The sequence below is a fragment of the Lytechinus pictus genome, chromosome 7 (genome assembly GCF_037042905.1).
Source record: "Lytechinus pictus isolate F3 Inbred chromosome 7, Lp3.0, whole genome shotgun sequence".
In the NCBI taxonomy this organism is placed as follows: domain Eukaryota; kingdom Metazoa; phylum Echinodermata; class Echinoidea; order Temnopleuroida; family Toxopneustidae; genus Lytechinus; species Lytechinus pictus.
In genome coordinates, this window is record NC_087251.1 from 46,463,373 (window position 1) to 46,484,791 (window position 21,419).

The following is a 21,419-nucleotide window of genomic DNA, read 5'->3' on the forward strand; positions in this document are numbered from 1 at the left end:
TATTTGTTGAATTACAGCCATAAATTTGAAAGTGTGTTGGTCTAGTTCATAAAACTTGGACATAATAGTAATCAAGTATCACTGAACATCCTGTGCGAGTTTCAGGTCACATGATCAAGGTCAAAGGTCATGTAAGGTCAAAGAACTTTGGCCACGTTGGGGGTATTTGTTGAATTGCCATCATATCTCTATAAGTATATTGGTCTAGTTCATAAAACGTGGAAATAAGAGTAACCAAGTATCACTGAACATCTTGTGCGAGTTATAGTAGTTTTCAAAATCAGCACTGCTGCTATATTGAATCGCGTGATGCAGGTGAGACGGCCAGAGGCATTCCACTTGTTTACATATTTGACCAACTTGACTGAACCATATAGTATTAAACAATGCTCTTTCCACATGTTCAGGGAGGAATTAATCGTTGGTTTCACTTGACAATGAGGAGAAAATTAGAATATTTCATATAATAAAATACAAAAGAAATAGTGGATGACGTCAAAAGTCTCCTCATTTGTATACCAAGCAGGATGTGCATATCACTGTTTTGTAAAATTAAGAGAAACTTTAAAATGTCATAACTTTACTATTGTCAGTGTTATGCTTGTTGGCTTTTTCTCTTTTAGTTCAATTAAACTTTTTGTTGGCCGGGGTGGACTTGTCCTTTAAAAAAAAAAAGAAATGGTTATCACTCAAAAGAAGTTTGCTCATATACAGTATGCCTTAAAAGAAATTTAATTCAGATCAATTAACTTCAGTAGTCACAAGCCTTGGAAAAAGTCTGAATTTATGGAATTTCTATAATATGACCTAGAGTAGTTTGCATGTTCATGGGGGGATCAACTTTGGTTCACATTTTAATAAGAAAGTCAAAATAAAATTTCATATTTCTTATCAGAAATAAAAACATAAGAGATAGTAAGTGGGTGACATCTGTTTTCTCATTTTGCATACCAACCAGAATATGCATAACTATAATGCTGAAATTTTTATTAAATCCAGATGTAAAACATGAAATTTAAGACATTTCAAACAAATATAAGCATGATGCACAGCATAGGCCTACCCTATTACGGAGTACGAGAGTCGTCGTTGATTTATCGATATAGTTTCACAGTATTTTTTTTATATTTTATTTTATGAATTATGGACTATGCAGATTTCAAATTAAAAAGTTTTGTTTTGAAAATTAAAATACGTATTATGCCTATTCCCGTTACGTGATTTGCCCCTAAACTTGGAAATCAATAGGCCTATCCCCTATATTTCGGCAAGTTTTGCGAAAACTTTATTTCTTTTATGATTTGTCATCTCGCTCTGGTACTGGTACCGAGATATGGGCTACGCGGCTTTTTTAAAAGCTGATGTTTCTCAACAAAAATGGTAAGAAAAATACGATTTACTGAATTGTCTTTTTACTACATTTTTGTTTAATGCATTGATTTGTCATTTCTTGTAACCAGAATATATAAATGAACACACCATAAATCATATTTTTGTTTAATTTGGGGGCGCTAGTGGCGGCTCTCCTAGTCTTCTGCAGCTGCCACGACACAGCTAGACGCATCATCGCACCCGGTCCTGTCCCGCCGGATCTGGGCGGCCCGGAAGAGTGTGCTTAGTGACTGAGCAGTGTACGGAATCTTTATGCTAGACTAGAGTCCTAGACATCTGAAATTCGCCGAAACTCGTCTGTTTAAAACTAGAGGGTTTGCCATTCCATGCTTTACAACTGGACACTTATCGATCAGGCCCTGGCCAGAGTAAACATAACGTTTCTCTGGCTTTGTGCTTCAAAGATTTTAAAGGATGACATTTTAGCAGTTACTTTACTAGTCAAGGCTCCACATTAACTTTTTTTGGACTTGGTGGTGGCCCGTTCGGGCCACCAAAACCTTCAAATAATTTTTTTTGGTGGCCCGATATTAAAGTCTGGTGGCCCGAAAAATATAAAGGAAAACATTAATTTAAAATAAATAAAACAAACTTCTGAAATATTAATTCTGCAGCCACTACCACCAAGACGTATATTAAAAAAAGAAAACAAAAATAATAAAATAAATAAGTGAAATAAAACAAAAGAAAGAAAATGAAGAAAGAAAAAACAAAGAACAGGGAAAAAAAGGAAAGAAAAAATTTAGAGGAAAAAAAAAAAAAAAAAAAAAAAAATGAATAAAACAAAATTTATAAAAAATTGGGAAAATTTATAATTATTTTTCAGTAGAAGCGTATTCTTTAATCAGGCATATTCAATGGGAAGGGGTATAAATGGTTTAACCACTATAAAAAAAAATGAAAGAAAAAAAAAGAAAATGGCATAAGTTATATCTCATTATCTGGAAAGAAAACAGTGTGAGAAGAGTCCTTCCGTATATTTGCCAAATGCTGGAAAAATTCACATTTCATATCAATGAAATGCCTTCCCAAAGTATTTACTTTCTCAAGAGTGGTTTAAGAAGTCATTTGTAAACAAGAAAGAAAGAAACTGTCTGCTTATTTTTGGCTAGAAAAGACACAGCTTCGAAAGAAACAAAGTATCAACATACATACAAATGCACACGTGGGACTGTGATGTACTCACCTATGTGTTTTATGTGCATAAATGCATGTGGAAATCGGTCTTTTTTAGTCAAAAGAGGTCATAATTCCTCTTTTTAATGCTTGCAAATAATCAGGTTACACCAGATTTTAGTAATATGGACTGTAGAAGGGCATTTCATTGGTGTAAAATGTGACTTTGACGTAGATTTTCAAAGTTCTGTGGAAGATTTCTTAGCAGCAACATTTCGTATCGCAGCTCCCCGAGTCTAAATAGTCTGCTAACGCACAGCTAGCTAGCTGCATGCAGTGGTTTCATGCATGTAAAGCTCTCGCCAGACGGCCGGCGCGGCCGGCTGGATAATAGTTTACTGTATGCAATCTTTGTGTGTGTGTATTTGTGTGTAGATTAACAAAAAGGGCGCATGACGAATTGACTTGCAATTTGAACTGTAGAAAGTTGATAAAATGTGTGCAAAATTGGGAGAAAAATTGCGCTACTTTGAAAATTATTGGTTGCCCGATTCGGGCCACCAAAACTTAACATTTTTTCAATAATGGTTGCCCGAGGTGAATTTCTGGTGGCCCCGGGCCACCGCTAATGTCGAGCCTTGCTTTAGTTTAGTCCTTTACTTTAGACGGTGCTTTAGTGCAACTTTTAAATTGAGGCAATGTCATGAGGATGAGGGAGCAAGAAAAATCTCTCCTGAAATACGGGACAATTGACAAACAAAGAAGGCTACACAGTGTTAGACTTGTGAAAAAAAAACTAAAGAATTGGAAGGGAGGGTGAACAAAAGAATGAAGGAGAGAAAGAAAAGAGATGAATTGAAAAGAAAGAAAGAAAAAATGAAGGTAAAAAATAAAAGTTAGAATAAAAGAAGGATGAAAGAAAGAATAAAAGAGAGAAAAAAAACATTTCCGTCATTCTTTTAAATGAATAAAGAAAGAAAGGAAGGGAAGATGAACAAAAATTAATGTGTGAAAGACAAACTAAAGGAGAGGAAGGAAAAAAGAAATTAAGAAAAATGAGGAAAAAAGAAAGACTGAAGGAAAACAATGTTTCCTTCATTTGAAAGAAAGAAGAAAAACAGGAAGGAAGGAAGGGAAAGAAAGAATAAGGGGAAAGAATTAGAAGGGAAAAATAAAACAAAGATAGGAGGGAAGAATGAAGGGAGGAGAGAATGAAAAAAGTGGAAATATTGGAAGGAGAGAAAGAATTAAAAGAAAAGGGAGAGGAAGGGAGAAGGAAGCAAAGAAAAGTTTAAGGAAAGAAAGAATGAAGCAAATAAAAACGGATATTTAAATAAAGAAGGAAAGAGAAAGAAGGAAAGAAAGAAAATGAACACAGAGAGAAAGAGAAAGGGTCAGGAAAAAATATAGGAAATAAAGATAGATGGAACAAACAGGGCAAGCAGGAAAAATAGAAGGAAGAACAATGAAGGATAGAAAAGAACAAAAGAAGAAAAAATTCAAACTTCAAGCAAACAAAACAAATCCAATCATCTAACAAAAATCATAATGATACTTGGTGTTAAATATGTTTTTTTAAATTTAAAAAAACTAAAATGTTTTAGAAATGAATACAATTTCAAAGTGAAACATAGTAAAACTAAAAATAAAAAATTTTTTTTTAGTTTTTTTAAATTAAAAAAAACATATTTAACACCAAGTATCATTATGATTTTTGTTAGATGATGCCGGCATCATACACGCCAAGACTCAGAACGAAAGCTGAAACAACTAGATCTAGTTATGAAACTCAATAACTTGTTCCTCCGATTACATCTCCAAATCAGCAATCTGATAATCCATAATATATTTATAAAAATTATTTTCCCGCCGATTTTGTGATTATTTTGGTGGAAAAACTGTTTATCATGTGAGATTTTTTGCACCATTGAGAATCTGCTCCGATCCTACATGCCTAGCTAGAAGCCTGCCACACACAGGCAGGAGGCCAGTTCGTTTGCAATGTATTGGGCAAGAAAATCACCGCAGAATTTGCAAAAGTTTACAGTTATCAATTTTATTGTTGTCTCTGCTTCGTCATCTGTCATCATTGGTTATTTGATGACAAATTTGTCACTTTTAAATGTATTAACAACATTTTGTTCAATATTCTGAAATACGGGAAAAAATAGGCGTCCCGGGAAGGGTTTGCCGGGACAAAGGAGCAAAATACGGGACGATCCCGGGGAATACGGGACATCTGGTCACCCTGCCTGCCTGAGTCCTAGTGTTAGAACTTAAAATTTGTAAGCCTAGCTTAAACTAAGTTAAAGGTGAGCAGTTTGCAAAGTACAAACGAAAGAAAGAATTGAAGGAAGTTTGAAGGAAAGTTGGAAAAAAATGAAAGATAAAAGAAAAGATAAAAATAGATAAAGGATGAAAGTAAGGAAAAAAAGCAATTACATGTATGAAAGATAGGAAGGATGGAAGAAACAAATAAGTGAAAGAAAGATATAAAGAAAGAATGAAGGGAAATAATGAAAGAAGGGTCTTGAGACTCTAGAAAGAATGGAAGAGGGAAAGAAACAAAGGAAAAAAGAATGGAGGAAAGTAGCAAAGGAAAGATAATAATGGAATGAAACAGATAATGAACAAAGGACGAATGTTGGGGAAAAAAAGAAGGAAAGACATGACGAAATTAAAGAAGGAAGGAAGAAAGGAAAGTAATGAAAAGTGGACAGAAAGAAAGGAAGGAGGGAAAGAATCAAGATAGATTGAAGGAAAGAGAGAACAAAAGAAATATGGGAGAAGGAAGGAAATAATGAAAGAAGGAAGAAAGAATGAAAGAGGGACATAAGGTTAGGAAGTAGGCCTAATATGAAGAAAGAATGAGATAATGAAAAAAAGAATGAAATAAGTGAAAGAATGAAAAAGAAGGAAGGAAAGAATGAGAGGGAAAAAAGGAAAGGGACACAAAGAAAGAAAGAAAGAAATAAAAGGGAGATAAATGAAGAAAAAGAAGAGGAAGATGGTTAAATCTTTAGATCCTAAAAAAAAACAAAAAATTGCTTACCCTAAATTCTACTGATATTCGTTTACAATACATACATTACCCACACATATTTTGTACTACTGTACAATGTACTCGCCAATGTTTTTAGTGTTTGTTGACACAAAACTTGACCTCTTTTAGCTTAAACAGAAGTGATAATTTCTCTGTTTACTGCTTGCAAATGACAGTTAAATCAATTTTATAGAAATGTGTCAGGGTCGGGCGCAATTACATTACGTAATTAATTACATTTTTTTTAGTAATTGTATTTGAAATTTTGAAAGGGAAAGTAATTATAATAGAAAAAAAGGAATTGACTTCAATTATTGTTAATTACTCTTAATAACATTCAATTACTTTACAATAAACTTAATTTATTATTTGATTTCATGACCTTTTTTATGTCAGCCGCTTCAGCATCAAAGAGTGTGATAGGAAGAATTCATGCTTTTTAACATGAACCTTCATCTTGTCAGTTTCTCTGTAGCTTAGAATCAGGTTGAAATAGGTGGTGCTAATACAGAATACAAATTGATTTCATTTATGACTTTTATAGAAAGTAAAATTTTGTAATTGTAATTGGCAAAAGTAATTGGTAATTATAATTTTAAAAATGTAATGTAATTGAAAAGTAATTGTAATAGAACATTTCTTCAATTACTTAATTGTAATTGGAACTGAAGAAAGTAATTGAGCCCAACCCTGAAATGTAGACATTATGTGCATTTCAATTTTCATTGTGAGAAATATGACTGTTCTGTGGGAGATTTCTTACATTTATAGCCAAACTTTGAGTTTGAGTTAATTCTGCATGGGCTCCTTGGCTTGCTTGCCTATCCCAAATGGCTCACATATGTTAATCCCTCCAAATCAGTGTAAAAAGTGGGTGGAGTTAAATGGGATTTTCGCACCTCGCATCCTTGTTAGCAACGCCTGTTAGCATTGTTTTACTCACTCTCCAAAATGTCTGCGATATTAAAATCCTAAAAACCAATGGAATCGTTGAATTGCTATGAATGTATCGGTGTACCAACATATACCGAATTTACAAGCAAGTGTGGGTAAGACTTTGAATTATCAGTCATTTTGATGAGTCATACAAAATGCCAAAATTGATGAAAATATAGCGTAAATTTGATATAACATTTCAAAATTGTCATTTAATTTTCTACCTGAAATGGATTAAATTGTGCGATCGTTTTTTACGTGCCTTAATACCGAATCCCTGTTTTTTGTTCCCGTACATAGCGAAACTCCTCACAGCAAAGTCAAATCTGGTTCCTTGCTTCACCAGCAATAGTTTTAACATTGATCAACTTTTCTGCGACGGACGGGTTTTCATTTGACACTCTGTTTGCCTGATTTGTCTCTTCTCAACTTTGTCCTGACTAATAAAGCCATTTAGACCCCATTAAATTACTAGTGAAGGAGCTATATAATGTAGTTGAGGATGTGTATCTCAAATTGGCGTACAGTATATCTCACAATTTATTTAGCTTTGAAATGTACCAAATTTATTGGAATAGTCCCCTTGGTTTTGAAAATAACTTGGGATAATATCTAAGCTCCCTTTTTGGTAGGTGACCTCGAGACGACTAGTATGAATATGCATGAAATTTCATGCACAAAGCACACAGCATGCACGCCTACTGCCTCTCCTCAACCTCCCTTTTTCTTTTTTCTTCCCCCCCCCCCTTTAATTTTTGAGGCAAAAAAAATCCATTCCCAAACCCCCCAGATCCAGCCCCCTGTCACTGTATAAAACTTGTATATATTTCTTCACCTTGCTTGATTACCATAACCTTCAAATTTTATTGTTTCAGGTGTCTGACAGGAGAACATCGGTGCTCCTACCCCCAGGATGACCCTTCCACTGTGCTCCCCCCCCCCATGCAACCTTAGCCACTATACCAACCAACCAATCAGCTTCTCAATCTCTGCATTCTCATCCCCGCCCATATTCCAGTGACCGCCCTCACAGCAGTCAGTTGATCTCCAGGTCAGTATGAGAGAGAGAGAGAGGCAATGATGTCGCACACTCACTATTTATTTTGTAATGCATACCGGTAGCTATATTACTCATGAATTAATAATAGCAACATAATATTGATTTTTATTTCCCCATTCATAATTGACGAGTCTCAATGTGGAGAAAAAGTTCTTTATTTCTCTCTTTACCGCAATACTGATTAAATTACAGTGTGACAATAAAATTGTCATAAGTTGCTTACCTCTTGTTTTGTGATCTTTACCCTCAATTTTGATTGAAAATAGAATGTACACCAAATTGTAGGAACTGCCAGGGATCAAGGTCGCATTCCTGAAGCGCAGCACCCCGGGCCATACCAGGATGCACATACTTAAGAGACGTTCTGTGATTCAAATCGCTCCAGATACGTGGAGATGGCCCACCAAAGGGCATCAATCCTGAGGGACAGATTAATCAAACAACGTGCAGGTGGTACAAGAAGGCCTGGGCTCATGAAGTCCATAAAGACGCACATGGTGGAGAGTAAGGCAACCCTGAAAGGTACATGGCATCCTGTCGTTGCCATCTTTGTATTTGTATGCTTGTATGTACAGGTAACTCTTGCTAAGTGGAATCCCTTGGGACCAGAAAAATCTGACTTGGGCAAAGTTTGACTTAAAAGAGGTACATAACACGTGTTTTGAACTTTTGATTAATCTGGTCTTTAAAAAATGTGTCGTCTTGGGCAATTATTTGACTTATGGAAGGTCGACTTATGCAGAGTTGCCTGTATTTCCATCTATAGAGTAAAAAAAGAAAAATTTAAACCTACTTGTGCGTAATCTATACAAATGTGTGATAATAATTATGATATTCCTGTTCTTTTAATTATAGTGTATATACACATAGCTATGTATGTCCCTTTGTGCATATATACCCTCATGGATTATGGATACAAACTGTATGTACATATGGATACAGGCTTCTATTAATTTCCTGCTTAATCACAAATATTACCTTGTGACATCCGGAATTTTTTTGTTAATTTTGATAAAAAAAGGATGCACAAATATTAGAAATTAATACCAATGATTACAAGATTTTGATAAACCCTCAAATCGACCCCCAGCTTTGAACAGTGCCTTAACCACCAATCCACAGAAATGTGTTTAATGCATGGAGATACAATAGTTAGTGGCTCGATCAAACCCGATCCACTCTACATTATTACATATTCAAGTAATATGATATTCATGTTTTAGAACTGTACATGATAATATCTCTCAAAATTAAATTCTAATCTTATTTTTGCTGATAATTTAGTTTAATTGTTTTCACAATTGGCTGATATTTTAGTGCCCGATTATTTGACTGCATAGACTAAAATTTGACCCATTTCAACCAAGATATGATCGCAGTGCTATATCCATTTACATCAAATTTTCTGACTGATTTTTTAAAATTTGTTTGTTTCCATCCTAACTTGTTCTTCACAATAAAATAAAAGTCTTTACTGCAATTCTTTAAATGTGCAGGTAGCAACACAAAAGATTAGTTGCAGCATTCGTTTGTCTCACCCCATCAGTCTGGAAGGCAGTATTTACCAAGATCCCAACATAACAATTACCAGTACAAGAGGCCGGTTCCACGACATTTGCTTTGGCGACAATTGCTCCGATAGGAAATCTGCTTATCAAGCCAAACATAAAATCTAACCTCCAATACTTAATAAACCATAATTCGTATCTTTACATTATTCTGAACTCTAGTTCAATCCTGACTCTATCCCTGTGCCCTCTGAGATATTAAAACCGGAGTAATTGTCTCAGGAGCAAATGTTGTGTCACCAAGAAGCCTTCGGATGATCCCTTCTTCCTGAGCGTCAGTGGATCTACCATTGGGCAACCTGGGGCAAGCGTTTAACAGAGATGGAAGATTGGAGGAAGGATGGGACACTTTCAACCCACCAACCTTTGTAAACCAGTGGCTAGAGAGGGGAATAAAAGGTATTTGATCTTCTTTGATAAAGTTAGCAATATAGTATGATTCATACGCATGTATACAAATTGAGGTTTTTGATAAAATACAAGATAACTTGTCATCGTGGAACATGTTATTGAATTATTTGTCAGCAGTATTGTCAACCCATCATGAGAAATGCAATTCATTTTTCTTTCTAAAGAGAGTTCATTATTTCATTTAATCAGTGGAGATCGATCGGTATTGCTATATATAATTGAAGTTTCACTTTCGTGTATTTATTATATTTCCTATCAGTAGAACTGTTTCCTATATCGGTCATATAACGTAAAACCTGCTCAATTAATATTTGGTGAATGACATGAAAAATTAGCCCTGGAGAGCATTTCATCAACATTTGGCATCCTAAAAGTTTTCAGATCCAACCACTTTTCTAAAGTCATGATTGGCTGAGATGCGCTGGGGAGTGTTTCATGAAAGGGCCAGTAAGATGTTTTATCCAACCAAGTATGATTTATCCGACAGTTACCTTAGGAATTCAGCTTCTCAGCCAATCTAAATTGAGGAAAATTGTTGGATCCGACAAATTGTCAGAATACAAATAATGATGAAATTATCCTGGGGAGCGTTTCGTCAACATTTTTTGTCCGACAAGTTGTCAGATTTGACAACTTTCCTTGATTCCGATTGACTGAGAGGCACTGTTACCAAGGCATCTCTCACATAAAACAGGACTTGTCAGATGAAACGCCTGACAAGTCCTTTTATGAGATGCTCCCCAGTTTGTGAGATATTTCCTATTTTTGAGCAAGTGCCATGAGCGCCCAGCTGAGGCGGAAAACGGCGCTTTACAAGGACCCATCGTCATCCAGACCTGCCAACCAGTACGTTTTCGGCGTATTTAGTACGTTTTTGCAACCAAAATACGGAAGTACGTTTTTTCTTTTAAAAATATGTTTTTGTAAAAAAAAAATCGTAATTTATTGAGAAAAATCATCTCTATATGTCTCTATTTCATAGAACGTACACAAATATGGTTATTAGATCAATGTAATTTCAGGTAACTTGTTTTTTTTTCCAATATTTTTGTTAAAACCAGGGTGAAATATACACATGTTTCAATGTCTTTTTTTTTTTCATCTGCAAGAGCAGTGCGCATTTTAGCTTGCATGCAGCTTGAGCGCCGCGATGAGTGAGTGCGCCACGTATTTTATTATGAAATACACGTTTTGGGGGAAAAATACAGTTTTTTTTATCACAGAATACAATTTTTCATTCCCAGAGGTTGGCAGGTCTGGTCATCATCAGTTGTCTGACTTTTACTATGGTAACTGTTTGATAAAACAGACTATGTCTGATAAAACATCTGAGGTCCTTTCATAAAACACTCCCGAACTCACAACCTTGCAATTATGAGTCCAATGCTCTAACCACTGGACCACATTAAAGGAGTCTACTAAAGTTCAATTATCTTACCAACCCTTTTGGCCAGTTTGGGAAGTAGTGTTGACTTTGTGCTAAAAAAAGAGACTTTTTTTTTGCTTAGAAATGTGTTTTGTGTCATTTTAGTAGGAGTACATATCTTTTGTGATTAAATGATAATGACAGTGAGAAAAGCAGATGAGGATAAGAGAAGAAAGGAAAGAATAGAGCATGTAAAGGAGAGGTCTGGCCATAAATCCATAATAACCCCATTGAGTAAAAATATGGCCTCATCTTTTGGTCGTCTTGCCTGCCCCCTCACCCAGCAAAATATATTGGCCCGTATTCTGAAGTCAGGTGTAACTTAGACCACGGTCTAAGTCTGCGCTAAAATTATGGAGAGCCAAAAGTTCGAAAATTATGTTTATATTGTATATTTCAGATATGCTAATTATGTATTTGTTTCCTTTTGCTTTCTTAAGACAATTCCCAGACAATTATGAACAATTTGGGTGTCATATGAGTCAATAAATTGAATGTGTACTCTTAGGGATTTGTGCTCCAATTGGCTGTCCATAGTTAAACCACAACTTTAAACGAGGGTTTAATTTAAACCTGAGTTCAGAATACAGGCCACTGGGTCCGCTCAGTGCAATGTGAATTTAAATGTAAATTTACGATGTGAGTGGTGTTTTGAAATGAAATACTAATACAAATGAAAAAATTACCTTTTAAAATAACAGCCACAGGAGAGGGAGCCAAGCAGCGGTGCGTGCATCAACATGACTAGTGAAAACGATGAAAGGGGTTGGAACAGGATGGAAACCAACAACATGAGCATTAAAAAGTGAGTTTAATAAATATCTGTATCATAGACATACCTGAATCTGGCATTTCTTGGAAAGGTTAAAGAGAAATGCCAGCAGTTGCAGTAAACACTAATTTCATGAGAAAGTCTGTAAAACCAGGCTTAATTGTCAGTATATCATCGAGGATCTAGATCTGGTACAGTTACATAAACTGAACTTTGTGAAATCATAAAATCTAAGCTGAAATACAATCACACTGAAGATCGCCAACACAGATAGGCACACGTGGGACAGTGTATTATTATTGCTGGAATAAAGACCCGACGGAAGTGACCAAATCCGTGCTAATTTTGCTTATTTCTCAGCAGTTACACAATTTCTTCCAGAATCCTTTGGCACATATTTTTTATTCATACAAACAGACACTTGGGTGGTCATTATATTAGATTCTGTAAAAAGTCATTTTGAGATCGTTACCAGAACTGGAATTTACCTTTAAGTGGGGCATTTGATTCATGTTCCAGCTTGGAATTTGAAATCACATATGCTAATTATGACAACTGCATTGCTTGAACTTAGTGAAAACTAGTGGCATAAATGAATTCCTTGTCCTTTAAAAATCCATTGAAGAGCTGTACTATGCTTTCAAGTTCAGCCCTCCAGATACACACTGTAAAAAGAGTCAATATATTCCATATATACGCTAATTAGCTTAGCTTATTGTGCTAATTATCTTAATTACAACAAATCCAAAATAAAAATTACTGCCATAAATTCTTGGTCATAGAAACACTAGAAGAAGTATATTATTTATGTTTTTCAGCTTTCTGAACATGCAGAGATAAATAAGTCTATAGAATTATTATTCTAGTTATTCTGATTACAACAATTACTTAGTTAGTAATTACTTAAACAGTGGTCCTCTCTGCAGCAGGAACAGAGTGCTATCCGCAAGAGCAAAGCCCTGGAATCCAAGGTTCATCTGGCAGAAGTCACCAAACAGGAACAACGCAACATGGAGCTAGATTATGAAGGATTTGTCGTCATGCTGAAGGATGAACTCAACAAACTCAGGTCAAACGTCTGAAAGATGCCTAGAAATATGCCACCATATCCAGTGGTAAGTTGTACAGCATTTATGACTATTGTCACCACATCTCATCCCCCGAAAAAGTCACACAAAAAAGAAATGTTTATGCTTTTTCAAAATTTAATCAAATAGGACAAACAAATGATCTATCATTGTAAAGCTCAGAGTCTACTCTTTCATCTGATATAACTTGGGACGATTGCTCATTCATGCATGAGCGAATAAGAAGGATATATCCTAAAATCATTTGGCGGACTGTACTGTACGTGAACTTCAAAAAGAAAATTCCAGGTCTCAAAAGTTCAATATCTGCTCTTTGATATGATACCTCAATCAAAGAAAAATGGTCAATGAATAATAAAGTTCTGTATCTTTAACCCATCAGCTGCTGGGTTTTGTAATACCCATAGGCTTGTTTGTGTACAGGAACTATGTGTTCCCAGTAGGCAGTGGGTTTAAATAATGCTTGAATTTTTCAAAGCAATTGAAGACATTTGCAGGCTAGTTGTCAAACCTTTTCAACACTCCGTTTTGTTGACGATCAGCCTTGCCTTAAGTATTTTGTTAACCATGTGAGAGCTACGATTGGCAGTCCATGAAAACATATTTGTTTAATGAAAATCATGGAAAACAAGCATAATTTTAAGAAAAATAGAATTTTGTTATTCTGTTGTTATTTTTCATGAGGTATCAAATTTAAGTGCAGATTTTAAATGTTTAGACATGTGAATGTGTTAAGAACATTAATAAGATATTTAGACAAAACATCAGCACATTCAGGCCTGCATAAAGATGACTATTTAATAATTTTTATGCATTTCCCATTCACTTTGTGTGCAATGTCCCATACATAAGCCCTTTTTAATTAGTTATGAAATAGATGACTGAATTTTAACACCTAGTTTTGTTTTTCAAAAGTCAAAGTATATACATTAGAAATTCTAGAAATATGATTGGTCAGTGTTTGATATTTAAAGAAAGACATTTTAAAATTTACTTAAGTTATCACATACAGGACACTTGGTTCAAGGACATTGCAAAATTTGCATTTATATAAGTAATGAGCTGATTCTGTCTTACCAATTGCAAATTAAACCATACCTTAGAGGGTCCACGTCCATAAAGAAACTGGGTCAAAAATAAATTCAACTGATTCTAGGTGAATATTTTTAGATTGCCCCATTTGTATAAAGGTGTTATCTTAAATTATTCAAACAAAGGCACCTATTCCTGCGTATATTTGCATAATTTCTTTTTTCTCATTCATTTGGTTACAATATTATAGCAATTGTTTTCACATTTAATTGATGATTTTTTACATCTGAATGGTCTGATGGAATATTATCTTGGACTTGTCCTGAATTTAAATAAAGTAAAGTCAGTTTGTTTTTTGTTGATATGTGTTCAAATGATGCAAACCTGTCAAAAATTTGATGAAAAGTGTTTCTGTATCAGGCCATGTAACATTAAGTATATCGATTGGTTGTAGAAATGGTTTTTAAAATTGATCATACTCTATAATTAATGTAATGAATCCTATAAATCAGCCCCAGAATCAATAGCTTTGCTTCATGTTACAGGTCCAAGAAGTGCATTTTCCCAATGCAAAATCTAAGCTGTTTCATATGTATATGTGTCATAGTAAGAAGCATGCTTTTGAAAGAGAAATGTTGGTAGAATGTCATTTTCTTTCTTTCACTACACTTGCAGTCATGTCACTCAGTGCAAGACATGGATACACTCCTAATCAATGCTCGCCATCTTCAAAGCATTAACATGAGAGAGATAGTCTATCAAAGCCAAGGACATGACACCAATCTTGAAATCATCCTCTCCAAGTAGTGTCTGGTGTGAGCAGCTATTGGTATTTATGTGATGCTAAATATCTAAATGCTCTATTAAAAAAAAAAATTATTAGAAAATATATTTTTAAATATGTCTGATGATGACTTTGTGTAGCTCCAAGCAACAGGTCCAAGCTATTATCTCTTTGTTACAGTTTAATGTATATTTGAATTATCTGTGGTTTCTTGAATAGATGCATACTATGTATGGCTTTATTAGTAGGAGTAAAGTGTAAGGTAGCAAATTATTTTTACTATTAGGCTGAGAATTGAGGTGGTGCGATGATTAAGTTTATATATTTTTTTAGTTAACTTAGTTTGTAACTTTGTTTTGATGAAGTTAGTATTTGTGTGTATTTTGTGTTGACAATTCTGCAAAAGTGGATCCAAAGGTTTTCCAGAGTTTTTCCATCTTGTGTTTTATCTCTGTTTTTTTACCCTGGATCTACTTGTCGTAGAATTGTGTAGCACCCCCCCAAAAAAAAAAATTGTACACAATACCCGTATACATACTTATTTTTCCATGAATGTTACTAATATTTCTGTCAAATTTCATGAATAATTACACCAAGAATGTTTATTTTCATTTTTTTTTTATAATTAGAGATTTCAAATTCATAAAATACCATGTAGTTTGTGTTCTTAAAATTTAACCTATTTGATTAGGCCTATCAGCAACAATCAGAGTTTGTTATTAGCTAATTTAACCAATTCATGTTCATGTCAAAACAATTTTAGTATCGGCATATGTAATGAAATTTTATATTTTTGTTAGGAATTAATAATGTCATTAACATCATAAAAAAACTATTAACAAAGGTCCAAGTATGCTTCCTTACAGGATATGCTTTTTCATCACATGTTATGGGCAAAATATTAGATTAGAATTATTATAAGATGAAAACTAAATCCCTCACAAAATGTTCCACAAGTTTGGCGGATTACATATTTCTTGTTACTGAACTGTTAAAATCCAAATCAGTATTATTGGTTAGCCTCATTATTCCTCAGTCAGGTGTCGGGTGTAAGAAGGGAAATTGTGCAAAATGATTTAAAAAAAAACCCAAAACAAAGTCTCAACTTATTTTGAATAGACAATGTCCTTTTAATTTGCCCAGTTGATTTAGAGTTTGTTTGAAGTGAAACGTTCACAAATCTTAGATGTTAAACAACCAATGAAACAAACATTTCAAATTTTCTTAACAACAAACAACAAACTAATGGAACTGGCAGGGTCCATTATTATCCCGAACATATTTGATCCATTATGCAATGAGAATTCTCTTCACTGGCTGCCTGCTAAGAAAAGAGTTCATTTTAAACTAATGTTACTTGTCCATCGGGCCATCCATGGGATATCTACATATTACATAAAAGACATGTTTCACCCCCCCCCCCCATTCTGCCTAGCACTTTAAGATCTGGATTATGACAATTTGCTGCAAATTTCCTTTAACCCAACATTCATGGGCGGATAGGCTGCAGCCAAGTTGTAGAATCAATCTCCCCAGTCACTTCACAACACTTAACCTGGACTAAGTTCATTCGAGCAAATCTTTGATTTTACTCATAAATTAGATTATACAGTTTTGTAGGGGACATCCTTGGATATGCGTGCTGAATTTGGAGGCTGTTCTACCTTGAACCTTGAAGAAGTACTCTCCAAAAATAGCATACATGCTTACGCACAAAAGTCAAGATCTCAAGGGGGTGGGATCTGCCACAAAAAAGCCAAGCCTGATGAAAATCAGAAAAGCATCAATAACAATTTCAATTCAAACTAAACCCTGATTTATAAGAAATGAAATACGCATCTAGATTTGTCATCACTCACTGTTCTGATTGGCTACCTGGTTTGGCGCTGGTTTCTCACTTGCTGAGCTCCTGTGAGTAGTGAGCTGACCGGGCTTGTCCCTTAAATTGTCGGTGAACGGAGCAGCAAGGACACCAGCCCCCACCGGGATATAGCTGACAATTCCAGTGAGTGCCGCAAAAACATATACTAGTTAAATGTTTGTACCTTTTTTTGATTGACCCCCCCTTCAGATCGCTGATTGCGCGTTTTCCACAAAACTTTACACGCGCGTAGAGCCGGATGTAAACTACAAGACTATATAGTAAAATTTTGAAGATATTAATTGTTTATATTTTTAATTAATTAAAAAAATGAAAAATGTTTTACAGGTGAAGTAATACATGCTTGACCATATCTTGGAAATGTTTAATATTGGTAAATAATTTTTATGTCTCGACTGACCGTAGGTGTTTGCCGTAGACATTATGCTTTTGGGTTATCTTGTTCATCTTGTTTTCGTTATAAGCTATAGAGGTCACTTTGTACCCCAAAATGTCTTATTCTTGCGAACTCCAAACTTGGGTCATTTTATAGATGAAAATGTTTCTGAAGATTTGTTTTGGGGATCAAGGTCAAACTTGAGTCATATTGTGTGCTAGGATCTGCTGAGATTATTTGGGTTACAAGGTCAAAGGTTTTGAAGATTATTATTTGAAATGTAAGCTGTGTTCTGGGAATGGCAGAGGCATATATGTAAATTTGACAACGTGCAGTTGAGAATCCATCTATGTTTTTCAAATTTTTCAGAGTCCTTGAATGATATGTAGGTAGGTAGTCGGTAGGTCAAGTGTTAATAAGTGCTTTCATTTTGTATATTTTAGTTTTTTTTACAGAAAAGTTTATTACACTAGCATTTATAACAATTCTAGGAGGTGTTTCACAAAAAGATAATTCCAATTTTTTAAATCACGCTGAATTGTTAGCAAGCATGTGGTATTTCAATCACAGTCTCATCAATTCATTGTACACAACAGAGCATGTTCTCTGATCATGATTCAAACAATATAGTGGTCCGTTTCCGTTATTTTCCTCAAAAAAAGGTGAAATTTGAGACCGATATTTAGTCACACTTCAATCTTAGTGAATCACCTCTTTGATTTGTCTCTTGATGTCAGATAGCTTGGACCTGCCCTACAGCAGGCATAGATCCAGGGGGATGGCAGAAGATGCCAGCACACCCCGTAAATTGCAAAATATAATTTTGGGGCTTGTCAAGCTTTTCTGGAGATGAAATGTCTTCATTTTGGATAGATGACCATTTTACCTTATTGATTTTTTGCTTGTCAATTTTTGGGGGATAAAATCGCACCCCGTCAATGTCTGACTCTGGATCCACGCCTATACAGTGTACAATTGTCTGTGTCTACTTGTACTTGCTTTGTATTAATGAATTTTATTTTGTCTTTTTTTATAAAAAATAAGTTGTAAGACCAGCAGCTCGGAAGATTTATTCAAGTTAGAGGACCATGGCAGTTGACCTCATCGATTGATGGTGGTAGGCCCTGAACCTCACAAACATGGCTTTCTGTCTGGTTTGAGCTCTGGTCTTCTTGACAGAATTACACAATTACTGACGTCACTACCAAGAGACCTATTTTTCCGTGTGCAGAGCAGGGCACTGGACCCAGTTGTGCATGGTATACAACTTACCACTATGTAAGTGCTTTATTGATTTCAGTGATATTTTGTGTAGCCTAGAGTATGTGAGACAATGCAATTGGTGTTCTAGCAATTATTACTTTACTGCGAGGGTAAAAACTATTGTGGACAATTTTGGCAGCAATCCTTCCCCCCAACAGGATTTACTTCAATTGCACTTTTTAAATTCATAACATTTTCTTTTACCTTTTGAGTAATATTCATTTAATGAAAAATATATTAAAACAATACCATTCCTTGAGGCAATTTTGATAAATTTGTATGGGCATCATTCCCTTTCTTATTCCCCAATCTTCCCTCTTTCTCATTACTCCACCCTCCTACCCTCATGTTTCGCTTTCTCCTCTTCTCTGACCTCTGCAATGCTTGCATTATCTGTCAATTCATTGATTGCATTCTTTCTTTACATACCTTGCTGTACCATCTGTTCTAGCTGCTGCTCTAAATTCATCTTTGTTTCACATCGTTGCAACATGATATTTGCCATGACTGTTTTAATAGTGGCTAAGAAGATAAACAAATCCTTTTACGAGGAAATTTATATATTTCGTTTACAGACTTTGCTTTCTTAAATTGTTCTTAATATAGGAGCGCCTTGAGCACCTAGCAAGGTGGATACATGTGCTATACAAATCCTATGATATTATTATTTTTAATTTGCAGAGCCATGATAGAGCAGCGTGAATTATTTTGCAAATATTTATTACCTTTTTCTGTACATATTCATTTTTTGGATTTGAATTAATATTTCAAACTATATCGCGGTCATTTCACCATGTACCTACATAAACCTCGTGTTTGTGCTAATGCCAAAGGCACCACCAGAAACGTAAGGTTTGTGCGAGTGCTGCGTGTGTATCCATCATGACATCATGAATGTGAAGAGATATTGTGGACTGCACGAATGCTTAGATATGTGATGATCAAGGTAGATTCTCAATATAGGTTTGTCTGCCCAAATCTTCAGTTTCGGATATATTTTTTCACCCATTTTTATGAGGGTTGTGCACTTCAATGGCTTTTCCACAATGTTAAAAAAAAAATTCTCTCAATCAGAGCAATATATGTAAGTCTAGAATCTTTTTTCAGAAGTGCAATGTCAAATTTTTGATTTCTAGAGCCTTGCCAATGTAGTGTTTCAAGTTGACCCATATTCATGTTTGAAATATTGATGGAGAGTGGTTTAACCAACATGGCTATGAAGCTCGGTGGCATTGATTAAGATCGATCACAAACTGGTTTGCACTCCAAATTGATGCAGGTAACCATTTGTTCTGCACAAAGAGAAGAACTGGTGACGTATCATTGAAGAGAGCACTGCTGACTTCCAGAAATTGTTTCAGTTGCATGTGACATCTTTATATTTGGTGTTTGGAATCTGTTGCCATAATCTTTAAGTACTGTCTGACCACAAGGAATGGCATTCCTTTCAGCTTACGCATCATATCCAGAGCTCTTCAGAACCTCATGAAAGTCACATACTTCTTGGACTCACAAATGCTGATATCTTGTGAGAGTGTTGGCCTCTTTGTGGTGGCATTAGAGGAATTCTCAGTGGATCTAGTTCCAGTTGGTCATTTTGTCTGTCCCAGCCATTTGATATTTTCCTGTGTTTATTAGATTTTCCTGGATTTATTTGACTCTGATGAAATGTAAGGCAATGTGAAGTTTTGGTATTACAAAGTCAGAGTCAATAAAGACCATTTTTTGCTCCTTATGCATGCCAATATTGTCATTAAAAGGGAAGCTACATATATCTGATACATTTTCTGGCTTTACTTATTAAACCACAATGCACTTGTTTGAATTCTAATAAGGCAGATTCGTGAAGTCTTTGTCAACATTCATTTTCTGTTTCCAGGAGGAAACGCTCTTTCCTTGGAAAGAATTTTTAAATAGATTTTCCTCTGTAGAGAAAAATTCATCACGTTCAGGTATTCAGAAATGTAATCCCTTACAGTGAGAAGTTACTGTGATGAAACCTATATATCCCAGGCTATTTTTAAATTGGTTTTATTAGCCCCCCCCCCCCCGATCTCGGTCGTCGATCTGGACACTCTTTAGGATTCTCATCAAATTATAAAAAAATGTATTTCTTTGTTTCGATGAAAGTCATCGTTGTCACTATTTCATTCATAAATTACATGTACATGAAATCAATAGCTTGTAACTAGTAATTAATGATGACAATAATGACACATTGATAAATTTTGGCTACATAAAAAATTTGCATTGGATTTTTCAAATGAAATCACGTTTTTGAGCAATTTTGGATCTGTCAAGCACTTACATAATGTTGCCTAACTTTGTAACTGCATACCATCGTGTTGTGAATTTGGTCTTAAACGTTGCATGAGAAAATTTTCATGAAATGTTGTGGCCTCATCTTTACGAAAAAGTTAGGGTTAAGGTATGCATGTACCTGCTTGACATTGCCAGTTATATTTGGAGAATGATTCAATTTGCTTATCTTTTGATCTTGTGCCATCTAAAAATCTTTGATGGGAACTTGCAAGTGTTTCACTTTCTCTGCAATGATCAGGAGCCGTGGTGTAGTGGTTCTGACTCTAGCCTTGTAAACAGAGGGTCGTGTGTTCAAATCCCACTGCGGTCGGGCGTCCTTGTGAAAGTCATTGTAGCTTGTCCAGTACTGTGTGCGCCTCACTGTCTACTGACTGGAATACTCCCCAGGGAGTGGAGAATGTGCATACATTGTGTGCGGGAATGACGTCGTTCGGCTGTATTAAGTGCTATTTAAAAGCGGATTATTATTATCATACGATGCATAATTTGTAGACCATCGTAGAATTATTTCCTTCTTGTTGCTTATAATTCCTCTGATCATGTAAGAGAAGTTTCTCGGCCAGGTCCTGAAGCTTGACGTCATGAAGTGAAGCTAGGCTGTTCATTCATCCATCTTCTGGTCTATGGGTAGGGCAGTGATTGGTTGATTTTTCCAACAGTGTCCCTTTGGCTAAACAAAGTGTTTCCTATATCCAGCGTGGAACAAGTTTGGAAAATTTTGTTGTGTTCTCACTGCTGTCTGTCAGATTTGACATTGCATGTTTTGGTAGATTGTTCCAACTCTCCATGACCCTTTGGTTAAAGAAGTGGTTTCCTCCATCCAGTCTAGAACAAGTTTGGGAAATTTTGTTGGATGCTGTATTTGGCATTGCATGTTTTGGTAGATTGTTCCAACTCTCCATGACCCTTTGGTTAAAGAAGTGGTTTCCTCCATCCAGTCTAGAACAA

At 35.3% G+C, this 21,419-nt stretch overlaps 1 long non-coding RNA gene across 2 annotated transcripts; it reads left to right on the top strand.

Annotated features, from left to right (window-relative positions):
• The first annotated feature begins 1,311 nt into the window (after positions 1-1,311).
• LOC129265673 (uncharacterized) lies at positions 1,312-15,706 on the top strand. 2 transcript variants are annotated; one of them, XR_010294253.1, is made up of 7 exons: positions 1,312-1,380; positions 7,363-7,538; positions 7,814-8,069; positions 9,044-9,514; positions 11,654-11,757; positions 12,651-12,839; positions 14,520-15,706. It is a non-coding gene; the product is annotated as an uncharacterized LOC129265673 (long non-coding RNA). The 2 variants fall into 2 exon arrangements; XR_010294254.1 differs by having other exon boundaries at positions 12,636-12,839; positions 14,520-15,130.
• Positions 15,707-21,419: the final 5,713 nt, after the last annotated feature.